This window comes from Mus musculus, chromosome 2 (assembly GCF_000001635.26).
Source record: "Mus musculus strain C57BL/6J chromosome 2, GRCm38.p6 C57BL/6J".
Lineage (NCBI taxonomy): Eukaryota > Metazoa > Chordata > Mammalia > Rodentia > Muridae > Mus > Mus musculus.
The window spans coordinates 129,143,419-129,171,353 of NC_000068.7; the positions used below are offsets into that span (position 1 = coordinate 129,143,419).

At 44.6% G+C, this 27,935-nt stretch overlaps 1 pseudogene; it reads left to right on the forward strand.

Annotated features, from left to right (window-relative positions):
- On the forward strand, window positions 25,165-27,467 carry Gm14026 (predicted gene 14026; annotated as a pseudogene).
- The last annotated feature ends 468 nt before the right edge of the window (window positions 27,468-27,935 follow it).

The following is a 27,935-nucleotide window of genomic DNA, read 5'->3' on the forward strand; positions in this document are numbered from 1 at the left end:
AGGAAGTCACGCTGCAGAATGTTTGTGGGCACACACTGGAACGTCCAAAGGCGCATCCTGCAGTCAACATTCTGTTTACAAGAGTGAGTCACTGGGAGCGTTGGACAAACAATGTTTGGTCTGTAAAATGAAACGCATGTAGCAATGTGAAAGAGTACAAAGACTGTCATTACCATTTGATCAGATGTCCAATAAGATGTAAATCTCAAGTGTGTGCTCTCAGAAAGAATTACATACGCCTTTTTAATCTTAAAAATAATAGCCACATGGAACATCGAAATTCAAAGGTACAGAAAGCTTGTGTTGAAAAGACCCCCTTCACCCCTGCTCTGGGTGTATGTTCCCTCTCCTCTTGGGTAACCAAGGTTACCAGGGGTTTTTTTTATCCTTTTATAAACATTTTATGTATATACCAGCAGACTCTCCTACGTATATAAATGTATATTTTTATGCCCTTCTTTTTATAAAGATGCTACCTTACTATGTATACTATTGTGTTCTTCCCTTTTTCCAGTTAGAATTTAATGTGCAATCATTCCATATTATATATAAGCAAGTAATTCTTATTATGGCTACATAATAGTTCCTGATATGGGTACAGAAGATGAATTATATATAAAATGATTCCTTTTAGTAAATTCGCAATTCTATACGGAAAATAGCCTCAAACACTGAACTTTTGTCCAGATCACCAGTGACCCCTTACTCCACCCCCACCCATCCCCCACTGTCCCGTGGATGCACTTTTCAGTTCTCATCTCTGTAGCTCTTCACCAATCAACATCTTCCTAAGACTCGCCCACAGACAGACTTCAGTCAGGCTCCTCTGAGCTCTCTTGGTGGCTAGACCTCAGTCTCAGCCCATATTCTTTGGCTTGCCCCTGCCAGGCACAGTGTAGTGCCATCTCCTAACCCTTGCTATTTGATCAACATCCTCCTCCCCTACCTTTTGCTGGCTACAGCCTTGACCTGCCTTGATCTGCCTTGACCTGGCTTCCTAGGTCAGTTTAGTTGTGATTACCCTACCGTTGAACCCCTCTTAGGACTGCCTCATCTCACCCTGCCCATCGATTATTAAACCCCGCCTTCTCTTTCTATTGTTAGTCCCATCTTTTTCCTCCTGTGATATCCCTATTGGAATTGTTTTGAATAGTCTTTACTATTTCAGAGCAATTTGTCTTTAACATCCCTTCTAGTTACCTGAATGAAACTCTTTTCACCTCCTTTTTCTCTTTCTTTCCTTCTCTCTTTCTTTCTTCCTTCCTTCCTTTCTTTTCTTTCTTTCTTTTTTTCTTCCTTCCTTCCTTTTTTTTTTTTTTACACTCCATAGATTTATTCCTATATTTTAGGCCACTTCTCTGCTACCTCCAACCCTGGTGTTGCATGATAGAACTTTTCAAGATTTTAGCCAAGCCTTTTCTTTTTTTCTCTTCTCTGTTTAGTGCTCTCTGTCATGGAGAATTTTCCAACAAGTCTTTGGCCCATGGATAGTCATCCCTAGCCTAGGCCCTCTGCTGTGATCTCCACCTGGCTTTAAGGTTATCTTTGTGGATGTCTCAAAGGGAGCAGTGAAGTTCCTGAATGAAAGCCATCGTGGTCCTAGTTTACCATTCCCTCTGGCTGCCATGCTCTCTCACCACTGTCTTTGACTGGAATGCTTCCTCTTGACACAGTGTGCTCAAGTAGGACACACTCATTGCTCAATCCCAAGATCAGCCGAGAGTGATGCCTTTGAGAACCTTCCCTTCCCGATCACCTCGGAGGTCATGCTTCCACATCTATATGTTTTCATAGCAGTACTAGAAACCCTTCACTTGCAGCCCCACTTGAATGAGGAAGTGCAATATTGAAAGACACTGAGGGAGCTGGAGAGATGGCTCAGCGGTTAAGAGCACCCGACTGCTCTTCCGAAGGTCCTGAATTCAAATCCCAGCAACCACATGGTGGCTCACAACCATCCATAATGAGATCTGACACCCTCTTCTGAAGTGTCTGAAGACAGCTACAGTGTACTTACATATAATAAATAAATAAATCTTTAAAAAAGAAAAAAAGCTGGGCTATGGTGCTGTATGTCTTTAATCCCAGCACTCAGGAGGCAGAGGCAGGCAGATTTCTGAGTTCGAGGCCAGCCTAGTCTACAGAGTGAGTTTCAGGACAGCCAGGGCTATACAGAGAAGCCCTGTCTCGAAAGAAAAAAAAAACAAAAACAAAAAACAAAAACAAAGAACAAAAAGAAAGAAAAACACCGAGGATGGCTGTTCTGGGTGCTTGAAAAATGTCATTGTCATGAAAGACAGAAAAATCCCAGGGAACAGTACTCAACTAGAAGAGACTCTGGGAAGCTCTAAAAGCCATTCCTGGGACTCCTGAGATACATGGCAGGGACTGCATGTTAGACAGTAGTCATGTGTGGACTGCATGTTAGACAGTAGTTATGTGTCAGGATTAAATGTCTTCAGTTTGAGGATGCTATTTTGCTAATCTACATGCATGTCTTTGTTCTTAAGAGTTTCACATTTGCATTGGTGTTTTGGGTTTTTTTTTTTTTTTTTTTTTTTTTTTTTGTTTTTCGAGACAGGGTTTCTCTGTGTAGCCCTGGCTGTCCTGGAACTCACTCTGTAGACCAGGCTGAACTCGAACTTAGAAATCCGCCTGCCTCTGCCTCCCGAGTGCTGGGATTAAAGGTGTGCACCACCACTACCCAGCTTACTTTTCTTGTTTTATGACAATATATTTGGTAAGAATGAAAGGTTTGATCTGGCTCACAGTCTGAGGGTTTAGTCCATGGTGGTGGGAAAGGCGCAGTGGCTGGGGAACGAGGCAGCCAGTCACATTGCATTTGCAGTCAGGGGTCAGAAAGAGATGGCTATTGGTGTTCATCTCTCTTTCCCCTTTCCAATCAAAACACCAACAAGTGCTGCCATTCACATACAGGGTGGGTCTTCCCTTTGACAACTATAGATGCTTAGCTCTGAGACAATTGTAGAGGTTGTCAGGTGAACTATCAGTATTAACTACAGCAACTGTGAGGGTTTGCATATGCTCGTACCCAGAAATGGCACTATTAGAAAGTGTGGTCCTAGCCGGGCGTGATGGCGCACGCCTTTAATCCCAGCACTCGGGAGGCAGAGGCAGGCAGATTTCTGAGTTCGAGGCCAGCCTGGTCTACAAAGTGAGCTCCAGGACAGCCAGGGCTATGCAGAGAAACCCTGTCTCGAAAAACCAAAAAAAAAAAAAATAATAATTAAAAAAAAGTAAAAATAATAAAAAAAAAATAATAATAATAATAAAGTGTGGTCCTGTTGGAGTAGTTGTGACCTTTTTGGAGTAGGCGTGGCACTGTGGGTGTGGGCTATAAGACCCTCATCCTAGCTGTCTGGAAGCCAGTATTCTCCTAGCAGCCTTCAGATGAAGATTCAGAACTCTCAGATCCTCCTGCACCACGTCTGCCTGGATGCTGCCATGCTCCTACCTTCATAATGATGGACTGAACTACTGAACCTGGAAGCCAGCCCCAATTAAATGTTGTCCTTACAAGAGTTGCTTTGGTCATGGTGTCTGTTCACAGCAGTGAAACTCTAAGACAGCAAGAGAGAAATGTTCATAGTGTGACTTATTTTTATGTAGTTCAGAAAAGAAAAATGCGAATGTATGTCTGTAGAGGTCTTATGGAGAAGAAAGGGACACAGAGGCAAAGAGAGAGGCTAAGAGGACTGTAAAATGGCTTGCTATTTTACCACAGTATCCAGTCCTCTTAACTCCCTGCCAGCCCTCCCCCAAGTTTCCAGCCCAGTCTCTTCAAACACTTCTCCAATTGTTCCTTCCTTAGTTCACCAACAGCCTGCTTAAACATCCCCATCTCCCAGTTTTCCCAGCTCCAAACTGTAACAACTGTTCTAGCCTCTTCGCTCATCTCAGCCCCTCCCGACTCAACTGTCTCCTACCATATCTTCTGCACCAACTGCCTTCTCCTCTCACTCTGCTAGCCCAATCCACTTTCTCAGCCTCAGCTGGCTTTTTTTTTTTTTTTAAATAACCTATCCTGTTCCCAAAAATTCAAGAGGCAATAACACTGAAGGCCATAGGGTCAATCTAAGAATTCTTACAGGGCTAGCAACTAGGGGATCCTTTAAAAGGCCAGGTACACAAGATAAATCACACTACAGAGGACGGATATCCATACTTAGCATTCAGATGTGTAGACACACATGTACATATGTGAACAAACACAGCCATCTGGTTTTTGACAAAGACGCTAGATATACAGACTAGAGAAATGACATGCATCTTCAGCAAATGGCACTGGAAAAACTGGATGGTTCCATGTAGAAAAATGGAACCAAATCACTATGCCTCACCCTGCACAAAAACCAACTCCAAATGGACCAACAACTTCAACATAAAACCTGAAACTCTGAAACTACTAGAAGACAGAGTCAGGGGCAGCACGTTAGGACTGAGGTGAAGGTAAAGAATTTCTGGCTAGGTCTCCTTCCAGATCACCCAGGAGATAAGGCCAGTAACTGGCAAACAGGACCTCATGAAATGAAAAAGCAGTAAACCTTGTCAATTAAAGGAAACCTTGTCAATTAAAGGAACTTTGTCAATTAAAGGAAGAGGCAGCTTACAGAGACGGAAGCATGTGGAGCGCTTTTGGGGCTGCTTCTAAGGATTTGGCAGGAATTTGACATTGGGCTAGGACAAGGAAGTAGGCTCAAGGTAAATGCAGCCGAGGAATGTGTTGTATTCCTTGTATCCTGGTCATCCTGATAAGCCCCTAGACTCGTTGACCCTGGGACTTTGTTTATCGCCTTGCTTGATTACTTTGTTTATCGCCTTGCTTGATTTGTTTATTGCCTTGTTTGTTCCTTGATTACTTGGCTGATGCCTTCCGACTTACCCTCTTCTTTGTATGTACCTAGAAGGATATAAAAGCAGACTGAAAAAGAAATAAACCGGCTTCAACCTCAGCCCTGGCTGGAGTCATGTTATAGTGTCGTCTAACTGTCTTTTTCTTGTCAATCCTCACTCCCTTCCTTGAGACCCTGTTAACTGACTGAGCTGGCTTGGTGAGGAGCCCACAGAGATGGGAGAAAACATTTGCCAGCTATACATCTGACAGAGAATGGGGACCTAGGCTATGCAAAGAACATAGAAACTACACATCAAGAAAACAACCCAATGAAAGAATGGGATATGACACTGAATAATGTTCTGAAAAACAAAACAAATGGCTAGTATATGTTTTGTTTTGTTTTTTCGAGACGGGGTTTCTCTGTATAGCCCTGGCTGTCCTGGAACTCACTTTGTAGACCAGGCTGGCCTTGAACTCAGAAATCCACCTGCCACTGCCTCCGGAGTGCTGGGATTAAAGGCGTGCACCACCACGCCCGGCTAGTAAATGTTTTTTAAAGGTCCAACATCCTTAGCCATCAAGGAAATGCAAGGTAAAATGACTCTGAGATCCTGTTTCATCCCATGCACTGCTGGTGGGAGTGCAAACTGATGCGGTCACTATGGAAACTCAAGTGGAGGTTTCTTAAAACTCTAAGAATAGAATGAGCCTATGACCCTGCTGTGCCACTGCTGGACACATTCTCACATGAGTCTATTTCTACTACAGAGACACTTGCTCAGCCATTCTCACTGTTGCTCTATTCACAAAAGCCAGGAAGTGGAATCAGGCCACCCAAGGACGAGTGAATAATGGGAACATTGTACATGCACACAATAGGATTTTCCTCAGCTGTAATGAAAAATGGAACTATGAAATTTGCAGGAAATGGATGGAACTTGGGAATGTAATAATAAATATGGTCACCCAAGCCCTTGACATCTGTTCTCTCTCATATGCAGATCCTAGCTTTGAAGTTTAAAATTTTTGCTGTTTTATTAAAACTGTAGAGATCAGGAAACTAAAGAGAGCCCATGAGAGGGCAAAAGGGAAGTGGTGTTGAGAGAGAAAGGGGCTAGTGGAGCACATGGAAGTCTAGGAATACTGGGGTGGAAAGGTTTACAGGAGGATGTCAATGGGGGATGGAGGGAGATTAACAAAAACTAAGGATGCATGGAAAGTCTTATGGAAACCCATAAGTCAATTAAAATGTATGATTTTTTTTTTTTTTTTTTTTTTTTGGTTTTTTGAGACAGGGTTTCTCTGTGTAGCCCTGGCTGTCCTGGAACTCACTTTTTAGACCAGGCTGGCCTCGAACTCAGAAATCCGCCTGCCTCTGCCTCCCAAGTGCTGCGATTAAAGGCGTGAGCCACCATGCCCAGCTTGATTTTTTTCCCCCCTTAGGAAAGGAATCAGAACAGAGTGGGAGGATATACTGCTCCCAGAGAGCATGTGTGTTTAAATGGGAAAAAAACCCCAGAGTTAACCACTGGGCACATAAAAATAAAGTGAAAACAAGGTTCCTCTTTACTCCCGTTGTTGCTGTTTTCCCCTGGTGGTCTCTAACTCACATGTGAAGCCTGGCCCTCTACACATTCGCCCTTTCGGTTTACAGCACAAGCGAGATGGTCTCAGTCAACCTTGCTGTTGGTCTTACCTGGTGAAGTGATGCTCACTTTCTGCTTTCCTCCATCACCTCCATCCTACATTCCACTAAGTGAGCCATCTCCTCAAGTGGGGGCCCCGCCCAGGAACTCAAGTCCCATGTCCTTTGTGTGTGCATCTCAGGACTGGCCCACTGTCCTTGTGGTTCTCTGCACTGTGACCTTTATTCTGAAAGAATTACTTCCTACCTCCTAAATTATGACACCCCCAATCTTGACCAGGGGTGATATCTGCCAGATATGATATGATAAAAAGATAAGATATGATAAAAAGAGAAAACCAAATTCAAGGTTTTTACCTGCTCAACAAAATTTTGCATCTTTTGACTTTTCTGATTGGTCGATCATCTTCAGCTCTGTCACGAGCATGCGCATTTTGTGTGTTTTGGTCTTTACATTTTCCTCAAGAAACTGGAGACTTTATCGATGCGTTTTGGAGGTTTCTATTAATATCCTCCAAGTCAAGACTCCTTCAGCAGGATCTTGTCTCCTGCCTTAACAATTTATGAATCTGGACTGTGTACAGGAGAAAACTGTGTGGCAGTTCTTCCTGGGAGAGTCCCGCTTTTCTCAGCTTGCTGTCCCTGACCCCCGTGGGGCAAGCTGCTGCCTTCTCAGGGCTTTTTTAGAAGTCAAGGTTACTACTGGGAACATGTCAGCGATGGGAGCTTCAGCCAGACCTGTTTGCATTGTACACATCTTTCTCTACTCAGAGTCCTTGAGAGACTCTTAATAGAGGGGACACATTCTGTTAATGTTTGTTTATGGAAGTATTAATAAATGACACCAAATATAATCACCTCCAAATAAGGTTTGTGCTGTTTCTACACCATGACTCCACAATACTAAGTCTGCTTTTTGGGGTTTTTTGTTTGTTTGTTTTGAGATGGGGTCTCATGAATCCTAGCCTGGCCTCCAACTCATCCAGTCTCCACCTTCCAAGTGCTAGGAGTATGAGCATATGTCACCACTGGGTTCTTTGCAGTGCTGGGAATTGAACTCAGGCCATGTGCATCTAGGCAAGCGCTCTATCAACTGAGCCCCGGCTTCTTGAGTTTCAACATGTTAAAGCCATTGCTCCAATACTGCCCAAGGCCTCGGAGAGAACAAAGGCTCACATCCATCAACTATGGGCTCAGTCCCACTACCTTCACTTGGAAGAAGTGCTTTCTCCACCCTCATATTAACTTTAGTTCCTTATCGTTCTATCACCTGCACTTCCTCTTCAATATCTGTCAGCGTTGGCAAGGAAAAATGATGAGATTAACTGCCTAGATCTCAAAGCAGAGACAGCAGCTCCCAGCTGGGCCCCATCGTTGGCAGCCAAGTCCTCAATGCAAACAGAGCCCTCACACCAACATATCCAATATTCAAAAATAATACGTTAACAAGCTGCTAAGTGAAACGGGTGCGATCCTCCTGCTACTCATGATAAATATAATCGCACATGAACGGAATCAAATAACGTATAAAGCTAAAGCTTTTATATGATAAAAACTGGCAGCTTATTAAAATGTTTACATCTAACATTTGCTGTTCAGCTCTGTGAGATTGGGAAGGGTGAATGGGGAATAAAGAAACAACAGAACTCAGAATTAATGTTTGTTTCATTAAGGCTTCCCCCCTTCATCTCAATAAATCAACTAAACTTTTTAGGAAATCAAGACTTTCATGTAATTGGTGAAGAAATGAGAGAGTGGGTGTTTGGCAGGATTGGAAACTAGGAAATAGCCAAGAGCTCATGGTGTTTGTGGTGGCATATCTGTCTGTGGGGGACAGAGGCAAGATGGTGCTGCTGCTGCTGCTGCTGCTGCTTTGAAACCAAGCTGGCAAATCTTCAAAAATTTAAACGTGGATGAGGAAAGGCTGATCAATGGGCGTTAGGCTACAATTAGACAGGAGCAAGCACACCGGTGCGCTAGTACATGGTAATATAATATACATATTTTAAAGGAGCAGACAGAACGATTCTAGAGTTTTTGCCATAGAGCAATGGCAAGTCATTGAAGACACAGAGATGTTTAACCTTATTTAAATATTCTGCAATGTACATATGTATAAAAACCTTACGTAACACCCTGTTAGTATGTGCAAATTTTATGATTGTTTTGGAGATTAGTTAAAAATAAAGTTAAAAAGGGAAAAATGAACAAAGATATGTATTTGTCCAATTTAAGTTTGAGAATTACTTAAATGGACAAAATATCTGTCCTTGTGAAGGTGACGAGATGGGAGAGAAAGTGAGGATGGCTGGAGCCAAGGCCTGAGCGAGCTGCACTGTCTGTCATTCCACTAAGCAGGAGACTGCCTCTCCCATCATGCACTGAGCACAAAATAAATGACCCTGTTGCAGAGAATTCTACTGAATGCCAGGCTTGTGACTTCTGCCTCATTACTGGGGCATCAGCTCCACCGATCCCAGACACATTTATCCCACTGGGCCCTTGGCCACCCTGACTGACACCAATCCTCTCTCATTTCTTTCATCTCTCTCTCTCTCTCTCTCTCTCTCTCTCTCTCTCTCTCTCTCCCTCTCTCTTTCTCTGTGCTGGTGTTGTTCTGCCCCCCAATTGTGGCCCCAGAAACTAAACTACTGCATGTCTGCTTTCTGAACCACCACTAGTTTTGCATTAGTGTATTTTTGAAAATAAAGTCTTAGACATTGCTGAGCAATAGACTGAGAGTTGAGATATTCAACAAATCTGCAATCCCAGCACTCAGAGGCAGAGGCAGGAGGATCACTGCAAGTTTGAGGCCACAGTAGTCTACATAGTTGGTTCAGCTGGGGCTACAGAGCAAAAGCCCCCCCACCCCACCCCACCCCCCCACACACTAGAACTTTCTAGAGTTCCCTCTTGGCTCCTCCTGGGCCATTTGTCTTACTAAAGTAGTTTGGCCTCTGGGCCTGACACTTTGTTGTATCACAACTTGGCTAAACTGAACTGCATTTCCAAGAATTCTATTGCTCAGTACTGGCCCCTGTTGACAGTAGGTTGGACATTCATCATGATTATGTCCACAGTGACACTGGTGAGGGGAAGGCCATCCTGCTGCACTTGTGCAGACTCCACTGCTTCCACTCCACTGCTTCCACTGTGACCAGATCATCTCTCATCTGACCTCTTCCACTTCAGGTCAATCTACCACGGGCCCAAACTAGCACCACCATTGCTCTCAGTGAAATGTCATCGCTTTCTGTGTTTTGCTCACGCTCAAGAGTTAAATGGCGATGTGACTAAGATCATTACTTCTGAATCTTTAAAATCCTCCATGGCAGCACCAAAGGGACAGGAAGTCACTCCCCCAGGGGCAGGGAATAACTGTGTGTTGGCATCTCAGTGGAAGAGGTCCTGTTTCCATGTGACCATCTCATCATAATAGCCCTTATTCCTGGGTCAGAGAAGAGGTAGAGAGATCCCCCCCAGGCATGCAGTATGTTCATGTATTTGCAGTCTCAAAACGTGGACAGAACACAATCAGGGGATTAGTCCAGGCTTCCTCTTGACCCACTGTGTGAAGACCTCTGGCCCAAACTCTACCTATTGACCTCCACCAGCTCATCTTTGTCCAGTTGACATGGAGGCACCTTTACTCCCCAACATGCAAACTTATGATTCAGGACCCACCATGTGGGCACTAATGCATGAGCACAGCTTTGACAAAGATGAGGGCTGGGCTGTCGAGATGGCTTAATTGGTGAAGGTGCTTGCTGCCAACCTTGACAACTGGAGTTCAATCCCTGAGATGCAGACGGTGGAAGAACTGAATCCTGCAAGAATTGTTGTGCTCCATGAGGGCAGGTGAGCACATGCACACATAGATAAACGTAGTAAAAGGTTTAAGATGTGTAGGTGTGCTTATATCTGTGGATGGATGTACCAAGAGTGCATGTGCCGAGGAATACCAGAAGAGGCTGTTGGATAGCATCGAGCGACAGTTACAGGCAGCTATGAGCAGCCTGGTGTGGGTGATGGGTGACCCCTTTGAGTTCAGTAACTTGGATCCTCTGAAAGAGCAGCCAGTGCTCTTAACTGCTGAGCCATCTCTTCAGCCCCCAGCCCTCCAAACCCACTAAAACAACAAAAATAATAGTAATAAAATAATTAAAAAGATGCACCTTGATTCCCGTTTTTGCTTCCCTAAGTGATTTTTTTTTCCCTTAAAGGGAGGAAGGGTTCTTTAATATCACTGAGCCTGTCTGCTCATCTGTCAAATGAAGCTAAAATTCTCACCCTAACATTGTCTGCTGCATGAAGACTACAGACACCAGCATCTCACACTGCCAGGTACGCATCTAAGCAACCATCCATTCCATCCATTTTCTTTTGAAAAGAGACCAGAAACCTTAGTATCCCTTCATCAATATTTTAAGAACTTACATTCTGTAGCACTCTTGATTTTCCTAAAATACTTTCAAGTGTTCTACATCATTTAATTATTCATAATATTTCTTGGAAGTAGGCTGAGGTTATTTATACTAAAGCTCAGAGAATATAGATTACTTGCCGGTATTTTCAAATGACGATCAGTAGAAATGAACCTTCATTTTAAACACGTTGCTGTGTGTTTAATTCAGCAAGTTACTATGTTTCGGTATTGGTGTAGGTGTACTGCCCTGTGCTTAGACAATAGCTACTAAGTAAATTGAGGAAGCACTTCAGGAGAACAAAACAGTACAGCTTAAGAGACCTGGGAAAATATTAGCATCTTAACCCAGCAATTCAGTCTCGAAAACCAAATCAGGAAATAAATTTCCTTCCTTTCTTGTTTTTCTCTCCTCTCCTCTCCTCTCCTCTCCTCTCCTCTCCTCTCCTCTCCTCTCCTCTCCTCTCCTCTCCTCTCCTCTCCTCTCCTCTCCTCTCCTCTCCTCTCCTCTCCTCTCCTCTCCTCTCCTCTCCTCCCCTCCTCTCCCCTCCTCTCCCCTCCCCTTCCTTCCATTTCTTTCCTGACAGGCCTAGGTTCACCTTCTACCCATGATCCTCCTCTTCAGCTTCCCAAGAGCTAGGGTCACAGACACACATCACCACATCTTGCTCAGGAAAGGATGTTTTAAATCAGCAAAGATGTGGCTACAAAGGCTTCAGCATACATCTCTGCAGGATGCATTGTGATGAGAAGGTGTTAACAGTATATTACAGTTGGTCCCACATATTAATGGGTCCTAAGTCCATGGATTCAGGCAGTCATATAACAAAAATATTTAGGAAAAAAACAGTATTTATTGAACACATGTAGATATTTTCCCCGTCATTGTTCCCTATACAGCAGTGCAGTAGCTATATTTATGTGACGTTTATGAATTACCCAAAGCACCCAAACTCTGTGGGGCTGAACTGAGGCTAAATAAGGGAGCTCCCAGAACATGGAAGAGCACGTGGAACGTCAAAGATCCTTTACGTGGAAGCAAATTGGGTTCTGTTACCAGACACAGAGCATCTAAGTTAAGTATCACAGTGTGTTTGTGTCTTCATTGAAATGGCATACCATGAGGTACAGAGAAGTTCGTACTCCTAGATTTTATTAAAGGTATGAACATCATTGTTGTTTCTTTCTTTCTTTCTTTCTTTTTTTTTTTTTTTTTTTTTTTTTTTTTTGGCTTTTCGAGACAGGGTTTCTCTGTATAGCTCTGGCTGTCCTGGAACTCACTTTGTAGACCAGACTGGCCTCGAACTCAGAAATCCGCCTGCCTCTGCCTCCCAAGTGCTGGGATTAAATCATTGTTGTTTCTAATCCAGACATTGGACAATGACCACACAGTGTTTCACTGAGTTGTTTGGGTTTTTTTTGTTTTTTTGTTTTTTTGTTTTTTTTTTGTAAAGTAAAACAAACTAAGGGTGGGCTACAATCAAAATGTATTGCAGTATTTTTTTTTTTTTTTTGGCTGATCCAAGTCTGAGCCCTTGACGTACAATGAGTGTGGTGCACACCTGTGATCACAGCATTCCGACAGCTGAGGCAGGAGGACCTTGAATTTCAGGCTATCCTGGGCTAGATATGGAAATCCTGTCTCCAAAAGACAAAAACAACAACAAAGAAAGAATAAGTAAAATTCAGATTAGATGTTAAGGAAACAGAAAACAGAAACCTGCTATGCCACACCAGGAAACGAGTGTGCTGTAGGCGGTGCCTCCTCCTAGCCCCAAGAGAAGTGCTTCTGGCACCCATGGTAGGCAGCTTACAATCACCTATAGCTCTGGAAACTCTGATGACCTTTCTCTGGCCTCTACAGGTACCTGTAAATATGCAGCATATGTATTCAAACATATACACAAATGAAAATTAAAATGAATAATACCATTCTTAAAATTTTGCATCTAAAATTACTAAACAGAAAATATTATTAGAAAATAAAGTATTTTAAGACTAGTCAGATATCTCAGCAGATGAAAACACTCTTCAGATTTTCCTATTACTGACCTTTTTCCACTTTTGCTTTTTGTCTCTCTCTGCTCCCAACATCTGTCCTACCTGAACAATCAGAGAAGAAATAATGGCATCATGGTCCTTCACTCTTTTGTTGTTGTTGTTGTTGTTGTTGTTTGTTTGTTTGTTTTTTTAGTTTTTTGAGACAGAGTTTCTCTGTATAGCCCTGGCTATCCTGGAACTCACTTTGTAGACCAGGCTGGCCTCGAACTCAGAAATTTGCCTGCGTCTGCCTCCCAACTGCTGGGATTAAAGGCGTGGGCCACCACACCCGGCTGGTCCTTTACTCTTAATTCAATCCCAAGTGCACCAGTGAGGGAGCCTCTGGCACCGATGGGAAACAGCGAGGCGAAGGTTCACATGGGCCGAGGGTGACAGGAAGATGTGCTGCCCTTGAACTGGACTTCCTCCGGTAAACAGAAAGGAAGATTCCAGAACAGCAGAGGCAGGTGCCGGTACTAACTAAGAGCTGAGGTGGCCATACTTCCCAGCGTGGACAGCAAGCCTGGGGTAAAAGCCACGGTGTCCCGACAGAGAGATATCTATGATGGCTAATGAGCCACCAAATTCTTTGGGGGAGGAGATAAGAAGGAAGCTGACTAAAATTTGATTGCATAAGCAGAAAAATGAGGATCAAAGCCAGATGGCATCCACCACAGTGAGAATCCTAAGTCCTCGTGCACTTTCTACATCTGTGTCAGTCCTCAGACTCAGCTCCCAGGAAGAGGGGGCACCTGGTCTCTCCCTCTCCTCCTCTCCCTCTCCTTCTCTCCCTCTCCCTCCCTTTCTCACTCTCTTCCTCTTCGTGTGTGTGTGTGTGTGTGTGTGTGTGTGTGTGTGTGTGTGTGTGTGTGTGTTTTGCCTGAAACTCCCTACGTAGACCAGGGTGGCCTCAAACTCCAAGAGATCCGCCTGCCTCTGCCTCCTGAGTGCTGGGATTAAAGGCATGTGCCACCACACCGGGCCAGTCGGCGCTCTTAACCACTGAGCCATCTCACCAGCCCCCCACAGTTGCATTATTTCTGAGTTTTCCTCAATAGGATAAATATATATTTACTGGCATGCTGGATACCTCACCAATCATGTTAGAAAGGTTCTAGCATTAACTGTTAAGAGAATAAATGAAAAGCAAAACCATGCTAGGTGAAGAATTGAAAAGCAAAACCATGCTAGGTGAAGAATTGCAGAGATCAGCTCCTCCATCAAATACTAAAGACTCAACAATGACAATTCCTACCACATGCCCTTGGGTTCATAGTCATAAGGAACTGCTGGGTGACAGTGGCTTCCCATCAGTTTAACCAAGCCATAGCTCCAAATGCATCTGAGACAGTCTCTACCAGAAGAGGCCGATACAGCCTTTGACACTTGGATCTGAACAAAATATCGTCAGTAAAGTAGGTGAAAGATAAAGTTCCCTTTCCCTAAAATTTAGAGCTCTGTCATACTGGGGGAAAAGTTTTGGGGAATCCACTGGTCTAAGACAGGATTCTGTGTCTCCACCTCAGGTGGCGCACGCCTTTAATCCCAGCACTTGGGAGGCAGAGGCAGGCGGATTTCTGAGTTCAAGGCCAGCCTGGTCTACAGAGTGAGTTCCAGGACAGCCAGGGCTATACAGAGAAACCCTGTCTCAAAAAACCAAAAAAAAAAAAAAAAAAAAAAAAAAAAAAAGAAAGAAAGGAAGGAAGAAAGAAAGAAAAAAAATACTGTTGTCTTTTAGTAGATAGGTACCATTTTTTCCAATAATTAAATATTACAGAGAACAAAATATTGTGTAGGTTCACAAGTTCATCCAAATGCTTCTCACTCAGCCTCTGTCTCCAGCTTCCCTATCCTGCTCTATGTGTTTTGATGTGTTATAACTGGAGGTAGAGTCATCCAAAGGTCCATATGTGAATGGCAGGATCCCCGGGATCATGCTGTTGGGAGTAAGTGGGAACTTGAAAAGGAGGTGCCTAGTTGGTGGCTCTTGGGTTACTACAGCCATAATATTCTGGCTCTCAGAAGTTCTTGAGATCTCTGTAATTCCCAAGAAAGTTGTCATGAAAAAAGCAAGCATGGCCCTTCCTGTTCTCCCTCTGCTCCTAGAGCAAGATATGCAAGATGCAATGGCTTGTTCCTTTATGTTTTTCACCATCCACCATTCCTCATAGGGTCATCACTAGAAATGCAAACCTTGGAGTAGCTGCCTGCAGCCACATGAACTGGGTGGGAGGCCGGAACTGTAAGGGAGGAAAGTCGAGAAGAAAAGAGACCAAGGCAGATTTCTGATCAAGGCCCCAAAGTTTACTAAGAGTCTGTGCTTATAAAGGGGGGGAGGCCCATCCCCTGCCACACCAGGCTTCTTGATGCTTTGTTGCCAAGTTGTTAGCACTAGTCTGCCAGAGCTGTTAGCATTATTAGGTCGCCAAGTCCACTGGTTGTCGGCTATCACAGGAATATCTCAGGAAACAGGTTCAGCCTCTCAGCGGGTAGTGGTGTCTTGGAGAAGAGCATTGCAGGTGACAGAGCAATAGAACCATCTAGGTAGGAAGGCTCCACCCCAGGTGGTCTCATTCACAGTGGCAACAAAGGTCTGAATCAGCTTTTTCAAGGCTGGGGGAGGCTACACCTTGGATCTCCAAGACATAAACTGTCTAAATTTAGTCCTTAGACATAAGGACTAAACCTCCTTGCCTTCATAAGTAAGCCCGTGAAGTTATTCGTTATGGCAACGAAAAGCTGACTGAGGTATCCACATCAAATCTCTTCTTCCTCCGTATGGCGGAGTTAATGGTCAAATACCCTGTTAGAGTCATTTCTTCATCTCTGTGACCAAATGCCTGATGAGAAGTAACCTGGAGGGAAGAAGTAACTGTGTTAGCTCACAGCTCAATAGAGAACAAGATGTGCTTGCTGGGATTGTGTCCAGGGCAGCAGGAGCTGCAGCAACCTCAACGTCTTGAGGGATCAGAAAGCAGAGCTCTCAGCCTGGAATCAAGGTTGGCTATAATCCCTATGGCTGTACATCTTCCAATTAGACCCCACATCTAAACGGTTCCACAATGCCCCCCAACACAAAGCCAAGCATTGATACAGATGAACCTGGGCAGAGGAGGGGGAGCATTTCAGAGCTACACCACAACACCTATTCACAGATCTGGTCCCCGATAGGATTTTCCCATGCTACTCTGACTGAAGTTCATTCTAGAAAATTCCAAGGCACAGGGTTTTTCTTGCATCAGTCATGCAAATGCACTCAAGGCTATGACGTGAGTTGAGAGACTGGCTCTAGTGCAGCAGAGGAGGAAGACACTGGGATCTTGGCCATGCGTTCACTTAAGTGCTTCGTGTTCTTTGGACTCCCAGTGACCATTTCCCTCATGCTTGAAAGGCAGCTCCAGCTTCAAAGTCATTTGCTGTCTCACGGTCAATTTCAAAATGTCCTTCAGAAGACGATTTTTCAAGTGTCTGGTTAAGAGTCATTTGTTACAGAAGGAATACCCCTGCTCCAGGTCTCCATGGCCCTGCCCTGCCCTGCCCTGCAATTCCAATAACAAACCTTCTGGAAACTCCACACCACAGCTTTATCTACCATGAATAACCTGCCTGCATACAGGGCATGTTGACCCACAGTATAGATCTGCTTCCAAGTCTCCCCTGCATCTAGGCCTTATTTAAACCACAAACTAGATGAATCAATGCCACATTGTCAATCTGATATAGGCTACCCCAAATCCCAAGAGCTCTAACAGTGCTATGCATTTTTCTCACCAAGAAGGATTCCAGCTAACCAGCATCAATAGTCCCAGTAATGCAAAGGTTTCAATTTAACTGGGCAGTGGTGGTGCACACCTTTAATCCCAGCACTTGGGAGGCAGAGGCAGGCAGATTTCTGAGTTCGAGGCCAGCCTGGTCTACAGAGTGAGTTCCAGGACAGCCAGGGCTACACAGAGAAATCCTGTCTCGGAAAAAAAAAAAAGTTTCACTTTAGTTGTTCTGGTTTCTTGTTAATCACAGCCGATTCTTCAGACTCAGTTAACCAAAAGCACAGAATCTTCACAATCAAAACAGCTATAGCCCTGATAAGTGTCTTTAATCTTCCCTCTGAAATTTCACAAACCAGGCTTCCATCGTTTGCACTGTTCTCAACATTATCTTCCAAGTTCCTACAGAACATCACACTGAGGTCTTAATACCCAATGGCCCTTCTAGCCCAAAGTTCCAAAGTCCTTCCACAGTCATCCCCAAAATATAGTCAGGTTGTCACAGGAATACCCCACTATGCTGGTACCAATTTGTCTTAGTCAGGGTTTCTATTCCTGCACAAAACATGGCCAAGAAGCAAGTTGGGGAGGAAAGGGTTTATTCAGTTTACACTTCCACACTGCTGTTCATCACCAAAGGAAGTCAGGACTGGAACTCAAGTAGGTCAGGAAGCAGGCGCTGATGTAGAGGCCGTGGAGGGGTGTTACTGGCTTGCTGTGGATTGTTGTCTGTACACAGGCGAAGTCAGTGAAATCTTAATTAATCAGATAAGGTTGGAGCCTGTGATTGTGCAGTGGAAAAAGAAGACAGAGCTGAAAAGTTTTAGAGAGAGGACAAAAGGAGACGAGGAGACAAGATGGAGCCTATGGAAGAGGATGCTGAACCAACCTCTGAGCCAACGACCCACACAGGCTATGAAGTCCCCTTCCATAGGGGGAGGGCGGGCGTGGAGAGGCGGGATGCTCACCCGAGTATCCAGACACTTCTCTCAACCAAATGCAAGCAATTCTGCCCTACTTGTCCCTGGACTCAGGGAGGAGCTAGAGGTATATAGGCTGGAGGGCTCTAGGAAGGGGACTGGCCATGCTGGCTGGGTGCAGACCTTCCGGTGTGCCTAATTAAGGTCACCTATGTGTCCCCTCACCCATCCCTCTGCAAGTAAACCTAATAAACTCATTGGTCCCCCCAAAGTGAACTTTAGTAGAATTATACCCTGACTTTCCACTGGGATCCTAAGAGGAGGGAGGTAGATGCTGCCTTGCCCTCTACCACACACACATCCAGCGAAACTTCTCACCGCCACTGGTCTTCCAGAGGCCCAGAGTTCAGTTTCCATATTGGGCAGCTCAGGACCATCTGTAACTTCAGCTCCAGGAAATCTGACCCGCTCTTCTGGACTATATAAGCGTCTGTATGTTTACGTAGGTATACGTAGACAGATAAATATTGAAATTAATTTTTTTAAAGACTTCACGTATGCTATGTAAACAAGCCATACCCCCAAACTGTGTTTCATGTTCCTGGTGTATTTGATTTTTTATTGTAATGTCCCTCCATCTCTTGCAACACTTTTGCCTTCAATTCTTCCTTTCCTGATTTGATCCTGGTCACAATTGTTTTCTTTAGTTTGTCTAAATATATTGTTTTGCCTTCTTTACTTTAAATCCTACTGGAAATTAAATATTTAGATGTTTCTTATCAACAATTCAAAACTGCATTTCTTGGGGCTGGAGAGATGGGTCAGCATTTAAGAGCACTGATTGCTCTTCCAGAGGTCCTGAGTACAATTTCCAGCAACCACATGGTGGCTCACAACCATCTGTAATGGGATCCAATGCCCTCTTCTGGTGTGTCTGAAGGGAGCAACGGTGTACTCAGATAAAATAAATAAATCTTTAAAATTGTATTTCCTATCTATTCTGACAATTAGGGTTTTTTTTCCCCACATGAAAAAGTTTACTTATTGGTATTCTGTGAGTTTGATTTAATCTATATAATAATTAATGGTCTGTTCTATGTCATAATAAGTGATTTAGAATACTTTGTTTTTGCAGAATATTTATATTTTCTCCTATTTTTATTTTTCTCTGGATTTTTTTGATTGATTACATTTTCCCCTCCAGCCTCTATTTCATATATTTTCATGCTTATAGTTAAATCATTAATGCCTAAAGTTTAATTTGCCCTTTGTCAGGGATTTGGCCTTATTGATCTGTTGTATGTGTGTTGGTGGGGAGATAGTGTAGATTAAAAAAAAAAAAAGCTAATTTCTCAGACTTTAACAATCAGGTTGCAACCCCTTGGTGCTTGGCTCCAGCGCCCGTCTATTCACAAATGGAGCCCACACCAATAGGCCAGCAGATAATCCATCCTTCACTGTTGTAAAGGAACCCACTCCACCGTCAGGGTTGTGAACCCCTCTTAGGAACTTGCCCATCTCCTCCCTTGCAGTATATTTCAGAAGGTTCTGTTTTAAAATCATTGGTAAATCCTTTTTATTGTTCATGTAGCTGGACTTCCAAATGCTGTTTTCTATGGCACACAAAAAGAAGACACACATAGATTGTTAGATATCCAGAGACTCACTCCAACTCCTGACCAGGGCTGCCTGAAGGCTTACTTAGGCATGAAAATGAGCCAAGAAGCTATCTCACGAGAAGATAAAAATTAGCCCAGGGAGAAAGGGTAGTGTATTCTTCTAAAAGAGGTTGGGCAACCCCTAGGCCTCTGAGTGTGTCTGCGGGACTCACGTTAATGCTTCAGGGGAGGTTAAAGGCAGGAGCCACCGAGACTGAATAAGGGTCAGAGATTCCTGGGATGCTGCTGGTACGGGGTGGTGGTGGTGGTAACTCAGCAGACTTTCCAGGCAGTCAGGTGGGAACGCAGGGAAAGGCCCTGATGAGCTTTAGGTAAGTCAGAGCAGTTTCAGGATGACTTGTAGAGAAGTTCTACACTAAATAAAAATGTAACAATAGTTAAAGAGTGACTGACATCAGCCTCTTAGAACACACTTGCCCTTGCAAGTGAGTGATCACTCTGAAAAGGCCAGAGGCAGCTCGGTGGGTGTGGTGGTACATTCCCTCAAGCCCTGCATTTGATCCATAGAGACAGGTGGGTCTCTGTGAGATAGAGACAGCCAGGACTACATAGGAAAACCATACACACACACACACACACACACACACACACACACACACACACACACACACACACACGGAAAGGGAAGGGAAGGGAAGGGAAGGGGAGGTGGGGGAGGGGAGGGGAGGGGAGGGGAGAGGAGGGGAGGGGAGGGGAGGGGAGGGGAGGGGAGGGGAGGGGAGGGGAGGGGAGGGGAGGGGAGGGGAGGGGAGGGGAGGGGAGGGGAGGAAAGGAAGAGCCAAATTTAGATCTGTATCCTGCAGTTCTGTCCCTGGAACAGAGAATTACCAAGTTTCTATGTACTGTCTAAACAGCTCCTATATTCCTCACCAGTACCCCATTCCTCTGTGTTCTTTGTCACGTGTGCTGTTGAACTAAATCATGTAATGTAAAACCCCACCAAACTCCAGAAAAGTTATAAAAATCAGGTATTTCCTTCATCCTGAGAGTGCTTCATCATAGTAGCATCTTCTATCCCCAGCCCTGGGGAGCCTCTCACTGGGAATGCTGGTTCTTTGTCACCTGGGTAAATAAACTGTTCCCCAGCTGTTCCTGAGGGTCTCTATCACCTGGAGGGACTTCTGTCCAAGGCAGAGTCTTGATCCATCCACAGTAGTGCTGGTACTTCTCTCTGCTTCACTTAATGTGGGCTGCCGCCTTCTCCATGCTTCTAGGAGCAAACCAAGAGTCAGCATCATGTCCAGGTCCTTGGCAGTGTTAATCCTGCCTGCGCAGCGCAGCATGATGGTGTTTCAGGCCAGTGAATGCTCCTCTATCCAACTTTACATTTTGTTCATTTGATAGCAGCATGAGAAGGATGGGTCCCAGAACCCTCAGAGCCCCCTGGAAACACTGCCCATGCCCCATGGTTCCTTTGGTATATATGATTTTCCCATTTCTCTCCTTAGCAAATCCAGAATCTTCTATGTGTCCAAGCAGCAGTACGGCAGCTATCAGTGCTTGGATGATGCATCTGGCCAGGAAAGAGATGTGGAGCCCTTGTTTTTATATAGGCAGATAAATCTTGAATAATCAGGTGTATCCAATCCCTGTGGCTTTTTCACGGGGTAATACCCAAACAAAAGGGACCAGAGGGGGACAATGTGGAGTGCACGGAGCCCCCACCTTGCTGAAGCTGAGTGGTTCTCTAGTTGGCAGTTATGCTGTGAGGGAGATGTGGAGGGAGGATAGATACCAGAGGCATTAGGGTCTGCTTTGGTGGTCCTAAAAAGCCAGGCTTGGCAAAGCAAGAAAATAGCAGTCCAAAGTAGTAAAGGGAGTTTATTCACTGTGTCACATTGGGAAGAGCTTTGAGGGGCGATGACACAGATGTCCTTGAAGTTTTTAGTCTGTGTTGTTCACTATCCTCTTCAGTAGGAAGCTCCTTGGCACAGATCCCTTCTCAGGGCTGTAAAGGAAATACTCAGAAGACAGCTTGACAACACAACCACGTAGCAAGCAACATCTATAGCTTCTCTCCCAAGAGCCCATGGCTCCTTTAGCCATGGGTTTTGACTGTATTTATAATACTGGACTTGAATTTCTTCCTGTGGAACAGCCCTCAAATCCAACCATACGTACCTAAGAAGTGTGTTGGGAATTTGAGGTTTGGTTGTCTGTGAATCTTTTAAAATTTCTCTTTTTAAGCATTCATTTCCTCCTCCAAAGTTATCTCCCATCTGTGTGTAATAGTGCCCTGCAACCACATCCCAGGGATGTCGGGGTGGAGCTTAATGCTGGGTCCTCTTGTCTATGTACAGCTCTGCTGTTTGATTGGCTGTGTGCAGGAGATCCGGATCCATATCAGGTCTTCTGTGGGTCCTGCAACGGGATGGCAGGACATGTGCTCTACCCTGCACTTGTCAACAGCTCCTATGTGCTCTGCGGATGTAATTGCTCTGTTGCTTCTGGAAACATGACTACCATAGGTGATGTCTCAGCAGATAATCCAAGAGAAGCATAAGAAAGAAGGGAGTATAATCTGCTTTCCAAAACTAGACAGAATCTGTTTCAGGTTTGCACATACAGTGTTTTCTTTGGGCGCATCACTGACAGACACAGTCGCCAGACTTTGAGTTTTGTGGTGGTGACAGCTATAGCAGTAGCTTCTTTCTTTTCCTCTTCTTCCTCCTCCTCTTCCTTCTCCCTCTCCTCCCTCTTCTCTCTCTCTCTCTCTCTCTCTCTCTCTCTCTCTCTCTCTCTCTCTCTCTGTTTGTGTTTGAGACAGGATCGCACTATGTTGCTCTGACTGACTGATCTAGAACTCAGTGCTAGATTAAGAGTGTGAGCTTCCACAGGCTCTTATAGCTTCTTGTGCCAAAATGATTAGGCCTTGCTTTGGACCTCAGTTCTTTGTTGTCACGAGGGTGGGTCCGGTTGCTTTTACCCAGATGGCACAGGTCTGATCAGGTGTTTAGTTCCACTCATGTCTATTTTTAAAGATGCCCACATTAGTTACAAGCACAAGGTGGGTTTTGTGAAATCTAACACTACCATGTTCTCCACCATTTAACCATCTGCTTGTCTTGTTGCCAGGAGCATGACCTATGGGCTGCTGTCCATGGCTCAACAGAAATGTAACTGGTGGATTTTGGAGGGATTTTTTTTCAGCTTCTCAGAGAAAATGGCACAGTTTCCAGCTCTGTCCACTGAGCGGAACTTCTGTCAGGTAGCCACCTGAAGCTGGGGATACTACCACAATTTTTTTCCTCTGAGATCTGGAAATGACCTTTTTTATGCAACCATACTTCTATGATATTGGGTGACTTCACTCTGCATAGCAGCTAGACACTGGTACTTGAACCTTAAAAGGCTCATTAGGGTTAACTGGGCTGAAAAGGAAAGAATTGCTTACAGCCTTCTGGGCAATGCTCTTAAGCATACCTATCTCTGTTAGCTCTTTCATTCACGTGAAATGACCCCACGCCCACATACACACACTAAACCTTACTGCTCCACTTACACCACACAGCATTCTGTGAGTGTGGAGTGGGTCACTGGATATTCAGGTATCCCATTACTAACAGGAACATTTCTTTCAGCAAAAGGAGAACCTCACATACTTAAGACAGGCTGTATATGTCCATATGACTCTGGGTAAGACAGCGTCTCTAGGCTGCAGTCATTCTTGGGAAGGGATTCACTGTGAATCACTTCAATGCTTCAACAGCTCACGAGATAACTGTCTTGGTCCTGGTGGAGCATTCTATGAGGTAGGACTGGTATACTTTGTACCCTAACTTCAGATGTCTGTTAAGCAGAAAGTTGGCTCTGGTAGGAATGAACGTGCCTCAGGAAACAGGACAGAAACCACAATAACTGGCTGTGCTCAACTCCAGCTGAGTCATAAAGACAGTGTTAGTAGCCCCTCCAGATTGATGACTAAGGGCCCCCAAACAGGACATCAAGAACAATAGGCAGGAGTGGTCAACTTTAGCTGGGACAGCCACAGGAGCATGTGCAGTATGATGTCACCCTTTCCCTACTGGACCTTTCAACTTCAAGGGAACTTAAAATTCTACACATCTTCCTGCATTTGCACATCTACTTATAAACCGAATTCCAAATAAAATTGAATTCTGAGAAAAATGTTCCCCTTTTCTGGGAGTGCTCACCCTGGGGAAGACACAAGGGTCTGGTTGGGAGAAGAGAAATACAAGCCCCACAGTTGCTGGGACTGGCGCTATTGTTCCTCAGCATGGCCTGCTTTCTATAGAGAGCCATGTGATTGACAGCAAAGTGGTCTCTGGCCAAGCCTTATCTTGCCCCATGCCTTTAAGTCTCTGCATCGGATCACAGATACTCCAGGGATTAGCCTCAGAGATGCCCCATTATTTACCGTTTCCAGTAAAATGAACCACACTCTGGTTATAAAGATCCCCTCCCTCTCTGGCTAGGTGTGAGCTCATTGCTTATTTGCAAGTTAAAGCCAAATCTATTGTTTGGATTGTTGTTCTTGCTGACAGAGTAGAAGCGCACGTCTCCAAGGCTGTTCTAACTTGTCTGGAATGCAGTTGCAGGGCCATCAGGACCACTTGGTGCAACTTCTGGAAAGCGTAAGCAGGAACAGACACCTACTGCTTTTTGTAGCAGTTTGAACATGAAATGTTTCCATAGGCTCGTGTGTTGGTTTAGTTGCTCCCCAGAAGGTGACCGCTGTTCTGAGAGTTGAGGAATGGTTAGGGAATCTAGCTAGAGGAACTGAGTGCTAGAATCAGTCTGAGCTTTACTAAAATTATTTGCATTGTGAGATTCGATGCACCTGTGTTCCGGGTATAGCTGCTTAGTGCTGTAATGTCCTCTTGATAAGTCACTCTTCTTAGTCAGTATGAAGCAACCTTTGTGATTTCTCACTGTTTCAGTTTGAAGTCTGTTTTGTCAGCTATTAAAACAGGGACTCCTGCTCCTTTTCTAGGTACAACATTTTCCCCATGAGTTCATGCTAAGGTTAGCTTCTGTGGTGATGTGCATCTCTTGGAGGTAGCTAATGGATGCTTCCTGTGTTTGATCCACTCTACTAGTCTGTCTTTTGGTTAGAAAGTTGAGAACATTAGTAGTCTTATTACTGAAAGGTGTGTTTAGATTCCTTTCATCTTGTTTATTTCGTGGTGCTCCTCCCTCCCTGCCCCTTCTCTTAAACTTTATTCTGGATTGGTTAGTTCTTTGTGGCCACATGGATGGATATTTCTCTTCAATCCAAAGGGATTATTCAAGTGTTTCTATAGTGCTGTCTTAGTAATTTCCTTGCCTACTTTTATCATGGAAAGTTTTTATTTCTCCTTCAACTCTATCAGATAGCTTTGCTGGGTATAATAGTCTGTGCTGGCAGTTTTGTTTCTCAGAGATATATCTTGAAATACCTATGTCCAGGTCATCCTAGGTTTTAAAGTCTTGAGTTAACAAATCTACTACTATTTTGATGGGCCTACTTTTATATGTGACTTGGTGGTTTTCTCTTGCTACTTTCAATGTGGATTCTTTGCTCTGTATATTTAGTGTTTCAATTATAATTATAGTATGAGATGGGACATGATCTTATACCTGGATTGGCATCTCCTTTCCCAACTCTGAGACGTTTTTAATTTTTATTTATTTATTTAATATGTATATTTTTATGCACCACATGTGTGCAGAAGCCCACAGAAATCAAAATAGGCCACTGGATTCCCTGGCACCAGAGTTATAGATGGTTGTGAGTTGCTTATGGGTGCTGGGAATTGAACCCTGGTCTTTTGTAAGAGCAATAAATCTCCCTCCAACATCTGTAGTGAATCTCTTTTTAAAAAATGTTTTCTGGGCCGCCGCTGCTGCAGCCACCGCCGCCGCCACCTGGGGGTTGGTTGAGGCGGACGGTGGGGTCCCTGCCAGAGTGTGGCACCGCCGCTGCGCGGAGAAGAAGCGGGCAGTTAGAAAATGGGTAAGAAGAGTCGAGTGAAAACTCAGAAATCAGGTACTGGGGCTACAGCCACTGTGTCACCAAAGGAAATTTTGAACCTGACAAGTGACCTGTTGCAGAAATGTAGCAGTCCTGCACCCGGCCCAGGGAAAGAATGGGAAGAGTACACGCAGATCCAGGCTCTGGTTGAGAAAATACGGAAGAAATAAAAAGGTCTGTCTGTTACTTTTGATGGGAAAAGAGAAGATTACTTCCCTGATCTAATGAAATGGGCCTCTGAAAACGGGGCGTCTGTCGAGGGTTTTGAAATGGTTAACTTCAAAGAAGAGGGCTTTGGTTTGAGAGCAACAAGAGACATCAAGGCAGAAGAATTATTTTTATGGGTTCCACGAAAGTTACTAATGACTGTTGAATCTGCTAAGAATTCAGTATTGGGGCCCCTGTATTCCCAAGACCGAATTCTCCAAGCTATGGGAAACATTGCACTGGCCTTTCATCTGCTGTGCGAGCGAGCCAGCCCCAACTCTTTCTGGCAGCCATACATTCAGACCCTCCCCAGTGAATATGACACCCCTCTCTACTTCGAAGAAGAAGAGGAATGTGTCTTCAGTCAACACAAGCCATCCATGATGTCTTCAGCCAGTATAAAAACACAGCACGCCAGTACGCCTATTTCTATAAAGTCATCCAGACCCATGCCAACAAACTGCCCTTGAAGGAGTCTTTCACTTACGAGGACTACAGGTGGGCCGTCTCATCAGTTATGACACGGCAAAACCAAATTCCTACAGAGGATGGTTCGGGGTGGGGGGGGGGGATCCTTGGCTCTGATTCCTTTATGGGACATGTGCAATCCTACCAATGGCCTGATCACAACTGGCTATAACCTGGAAGATGACCGCTGTGAGTGTGTGGCTCTGCAGGACTTTCAGGCTGGAGATCAGATTTACATTTTTTATGGCACTCGGTCAAATGCAGAGTTTGTGATCCACAGTGGTTTTTTTCTTTGACAATAATTCCCACGACAGAGTGAAAATTAAGCTGGGGGTGAATAAAAGTGACAGGCTCTGCGCCATGAAGGCTGAGGTCCTGGCTCGGGCTGGCATCCCAACATCCAGTGTTTTTGCATTGCATTTTACTGAGCCACCCATCTCTGCCCAGCTTCTAGCTTTTCTCCGAGTATTCTGCATGACTGAAGAGGAGCTGAAAGAGCATTTGCTAGGGGACAGCGCCATTGACAAGATCTTCACTCTGGGGAACGCAGAGTTTCCTGTCAGCTGGGACAATGAGGTCAAACTTTGGACATTTCTGGAAGATAGAGCCTCACTTCTTTTAAAAACATATAAGACAACAATTGAGGAAGATAAGATCGTCTTGAAAAATCCTGACCTCTCTGTCCGGGCCACAATGGCCATCAAATTGTGCTTGGGTGAAAAGGAGATTTTGGAAAAAGCAGTGAAGAGTGCGGCCGCGAACTGGGAGTACTACCGTAAACACATGGAGGAGAGGGCACCACCGCAGAGATACGAGGAGAGTGACCTGGGGCTCTTGGAGGGTGGTGTGGGGGACTCAAGGCTCCCTCTGGTCCTGAGAAAGTTGGAGGAGGAGGCAGGTGTGCAGGAGTCTCTGAGCCTCACAGAGACTGTCAGCAAAGTCAAGGCTGCTGAAAATGGGCTTGTCAATGGGGAAAACTTGATCCCTAATGGGACCAGGTCTGAAAATGAAAGCTTAAGCCCAGAAGAAAGTGAAAACGTGACTGGAGAAGAGTCTTCAGGCAGCATGGCCAAGGTGAAGGAGCGATTTTGAGATGCTCATGGGATCCAGTCGAGCAGAAGTTTTGTACAGCCCACCACATCACCATGTTCCTTGTTAACATTTTTCTTATCGCAGAGAGGAAGATATGTTTTTGCTGCTTTATATAAAAGTGATTTTTAAGTTATTTTAAAGATCTAGCTTCCCTATTTGATTAAGATTGCCATCTTGCTTTTAGGCAGAAAAAAGTAGTGAATAGCAGCGGAGAGGAGAGGAGGCACCCTTGAACGACTGCAGACCAGCTGTGGGCACTTGCTGCTCCTCCAGGAAAGGGTGAGGTCCGTGCTCAGCTATGCTCGCAGGCCTGCTGTCCTCACTCCAGAATGAGTGCTGGCTCTGCCTCTGGCTGCAGAGTTGAGGCTGGACTCTGGAGTGGATGGTGGAGATGAGGCACAGTGGAGAGAAAGCTGGGCTAGGCCATTGAAATAGAGGCTGGATTTCTTAATAAGAATATCCCCAGTACCAAAAGAAAAGGTGAGGTGGCAACCTGATTTTTAATGGCTTAAAATGTTGATGATGATCCTAATTATATAAACACACACATATATCTAGTGATTTCTAAGGATTTGTTTACTTTTTGTGTTCTGTTTTGCTGTATTAAAAACTTGTCCTTTTCCTTAAATCAAAGTAGGACTCGAGTCCTCCTCGTTTTTCACAGTGGCTTTGTTTCAGAGGTACACTGACTCCAGTGGTGTCAGGATGAGGTGGCCCCTGGCTTTCTGGTTCACAACAAGCTAGAGATTTTCAAAGCTACCCTTTTGAGTAAAACCCCTTATTAAAAGAGAAAAAAACATGTTTTCTATGCCTTTGGAAAGACACTGTTTTCCTTCCTCTACCCCTGTTGTTATCAGTAGGCTTG